This window comes from Gekko japonicus, unplaced genomic scaffold (assembly GCF_001447785.1).
Source record: "Gekko japonicus isolate JY-2015 unplaced genomic scaffold, Gekko_japonicus_V1.1 scaffold2215, whole genome shotgun sequence".
NCBI lineage: Eukaryota > Metazoa > Chordata > Lepidosauria > Squamata > Gekkonidae > Gekko > Gekko japonicus.
Window position 1 is genome coordinate 296,959 of NW_015173204.1, and position 4,256 is coordinate 301,214.

Below are 4,256 nucleotides of genomic sequence, written 5' to 3' on the forward strand. Positions count from 1 at the left end.
CTTCTCCCCCACACATCCTCCAGTAGTTATCTTATGCATTCCAGCACAGGAGCAGGATGGTAGAAAACAAGCCGGGTGCAACAGGGTAAGGATATGTACACAGAGGTCACACAAAACAGAATGGCAGCTTGCTGACAGGGGCCCAGGGATACTCCAGCTTCCTCTGTGGGGAGAACCCAGGAAATGCCTGACCTTACTTGGGTCCACATCCCAGTGAGGGAAACCCCACGTGTGTGCAGAGCATTTTACTTCATAGAAGGTACTAAAGGTGAGATCCGTCTCCCTTACTAAGTCCTAAAAGGCAGCAAAGGAGAATTGCGTCATCTGTTCCCGCTAAGCTGAGTCAGTGTGAGCCAGCTCAGTTTTTTACCCTCCGGCTCACACATTTTTGTCTTCGCTCAGGAAGGAGGGCTCCAGAGCAAACTAATCTATGCAGTAGCCAAATGTAGACCTTTTGCTCACAAGATTCCACAGCTTAGAGGGAACATTGGGGACCAGTTTGACTGTCCCCATTACCACAGAGTTTCCAGCTGTAGCTAGGGTGCCCTGTAGCAGGCGTTTCTCAATCAGCACCAAAGGCAGCCTTTGACAGTTTGCAGAGCATCCCCCCCGCCACTCCCCCCCATTATCATCCAGAAATCAGGAGACAGTGCAGATTCCCCTGGGTCTTAGCTTCCCCCACTGTTCTAGCATTATGAAGGTGGATGCTGATTTCTGGCCAAGAAGCCAGTCAGTGACCCCAGGAGGGGAGCCCTTTGGGAACTTGGTGTAGGAAGTGAAGGACTGGATGCTGTCTCCGTGCCCCAGCCTCCAGACTACACGGCATCAGAGTCAGAGAGTTGGAAAGGGCAACCTCTAAGCTTTCTTCCTGTGTCTGCTCTTCTGCCGCTGTCCCCTTTGATATGCATAGGCCCCGGTCACACGGGCAGGATATCGCGGGGGGCGTGGCTAATTGCCCTGGCGCAGTTTGCTCCATTATTACGCAATCAGACACGCCAGCGGCACACCACGGGCCCTTCCCTCGGCGCCGGCGGGTAAATGAGGGACGGGAAAGGAATGCCACGTGCCAGCGCGATCACACCACGGGAGTCTGGAGGCAACTCGTGGCAAACGTTTACTAGTACTTTGGAGGTACTACTTTTTAAACATGCATTTTCAGTGGTAAGCCACGGGTGCGCTCCACTTCCCAGATGTTGGGGTGTGATCACGCCCGGATAATCCGCCCACCATCCGTGCCTCTCCCGCGGCAACTTTGCCATGTGACCGGGGCCATATTGTATTTTCCGGGGGAACTTCCTTCCGTTCATTCTCTCCCAGAACTCTCTTCTCCTTGCATGCACCAAGAAGGAGGACACGCCGTCCTCATCTTGGCACCATGACCCCGATGGTCTCTCACCATCTGGGTCCATCCTTAGTAAGTTAGACTAGAATGCTAGCCTATCTCTAAGCTTTCCTATCCAGATTGTAGTTCTAGAATAAAGCAACTGTTAATGGTCTCAAACTAGAAAAGTGGCTGTGTGTAGCTTGGTAACCTGGTGCAAAGACACTCCCGCGTGTGTAGCTTTGTTAAAGCACTCTGCTAACTAGTGGACACTGGATTAACTGTTACCAGTTAACCCAATACTTGGAGCATGGCTTTGGAACTGGGAGCCTTCTCAGCCATTGCCTCCCACCCTGTTTCCTTTCCTTGGAGTCTAGCACATCAAAGGTCCAGTCCTCGGACAGGTTCTAGAAGGATTCTGAGATCACTCCCCGGTCCCTCTCAGATTTTTTCAGCAACTCCTAACTTTCTCATTCACCGATACTTTTGTTTTTATTCTGTTATACTATGTAACAATGAGCGAGGGTGCATGCAGCTCCAGAGTATAATGAAAAATGTCTGTTTATAGCGGATAGTAATTTCACAATGGCTGAAACTGGTATATGTAGATTCCAACAACAGTCAATGTAAATTGGCATTTCTATTCCAAATGAGGACTTGATAGGCTGTTCAACAACACATATATTTTGAAGCAGTAATAATACCAAAGAAAGCCAATGTTTTCCATAGAAACCATGCACTCGTGTTAATTTATAGCCTGTATATTTTTAATTTCCATTTCTATGGATGCGTGTATGGCTTTTCAGATAGCATTATGTGTTGTACTTCAAAACAGAGTACTGATGACAAGCTGTATCTTTCACCAAAGGCGTTCAACAGTTTTATACCATTTTATATAATGTCTATTTTTTCTTCCATAAAGCTTTATGGCTATTTTTATAGGACATAATATGTACTCAATGGACCATAGCGGACAGAATACCCATAATAGTCCATCATGGAAATGCCTGTTTAAATAATTCCTAAAAGTGCATAATGCACAATAAGTGAAAGTCCATCAGCCCTAATTCTGCCATCTCTCTTACTTATTCACGCAGAGAATTATAATACATAGTTGAATAACCAGACATGGTAGTAGGGATTCTTGAAACAACTATGCATTGAACTGAGTCCGAAGAACCCTCAAGGTATCTTTCGTTCTTTCTTTAAAGACTTGTACCTATCTCACTTTTCTCTCCAGATCAGGCCTAGAGCAGCTTGCACCCTTCCTCCACTTTATCTTCACAAGAACCCTGTAAGGTAGGTTAGCTTGAGAGAGAGTGACTGGCCTTGGAAAGCTTCCATGGTACTATGGGTAGTATCTGAACCCAGGTCAGATGTGCCATTTGGTGCAGAGGGGCTGGGTCAGATGTGCCATTTGGTGCAGAGGGGGAAGCAAGCCTATTTTTCCCTGGTTGAAATTGACACGGTGTTGTGCAAGCACACATCCTTTGTAGCTGTGGGCTTAGCCTGTCACTGCCCGATCAGATGGCACATTTGGGCGAGTGTGGGTTTCCCCCACACACACACACTTTTGTTTCCCATGCACATAAATGAGTAATCGCACCTCCACACTGAGGGTTCCTCATAGGGGTATGCGGTTATGCACATACTGCTAAGTGAGGGAGGAAAGATGGCACCGAGTTGGGATGGAATGAGCAGACCATCCCAATGGCATGAGACCGTGCATGACTGATCAGACAGGGGAAAGTTTGTCCGTGGCCCATGGGCAAGTATTAGGACCAAACTTCCCCCGGTGTCTTTTAACTCCTCTTCTGTGGTGGGGCAGCATGGGGTGCTGACAGCTGTGGGACCTTTCCCAGCTGTTGCCGTCTGATCATGTCCTTTAGATCCGTCACACATTCGCAGCTGAGTCGGATCTAAAGGCACGTCTGACCACGGCCTTATATACCAATTCCCATTCTACAATCAATTTGCAACTAGTCACTTACAATTTTGATTGAAGTCTGATAGTCTTAAATTGTTCCTCACTGTATCTCTGGTGTATCAATTCTGGATCAGCTTCGGTGTGTTATGAATCGTATGTGTACTGTAAACTGAAAAGAAGGGTTCAGTATGTAAATAGCATTGGTGGCTAAGTACTTTGCTATATGCTAGAAAGGGACTGTTTTAGAAGGAGACCCCTAGGATTTGATGTTTTAGACTGCAGTCCCAAAGACACTTCCCTGGGAGTAATCCCATTGACCAAAAAGGGGTAGACCTACTTAAATTGTCCCCTTCGTCACTGGTTTTTACAGTTCAAAGCAAGGAATCGGTTACAACACGGGCGGCGTGTGGGGGCATCCCATGAGCACCCCCCGTTTTCTTTTCCTGGCTCTTGAAATCCTCATCCCTTGGCAGCCAGCATTGGCCACCATGGCTCCCTCATAGAATGAACCCATAAAAGGTGATGGCCATGGAGATGGATTTAAATGGAACATAAAAACCTTTATTCATTTCCATGCACTGCGGAGTTATGGGTTCACCTTTGTGTTACATTACAAGCCAGTTGTGAAATGCAGTCTCTAGACTGGTGCAACCCAAATCTTTGATGGTTGAGGCATACTCCCCCACCCCCGGAATTAAAATTAGAGAGATATTCTCACTGCTCCAAACACGGCCTTTTAGATGCGAAAGACTAAGAATTGGGCACCCTTTCAGCACCTACTCCTTTGTTTCTGCATGAGTTAGTGTCCTGAGCCAGTCCTGATTTCAGCAGCAATGACTCAGGCAGATACATCCTTCTGAGGGCAGGAATTGTGTTTCTCCACACTGGGAATGCTTGCACTTCTGATTTAGAGAAGCAGAAAAATTGCTTGCCCCAGCTGAATCTGGTAGGATGGATGTCAGTCATTTAAACAGAAGTAATTCAAACAGAGAGACAACAAGCAACCTC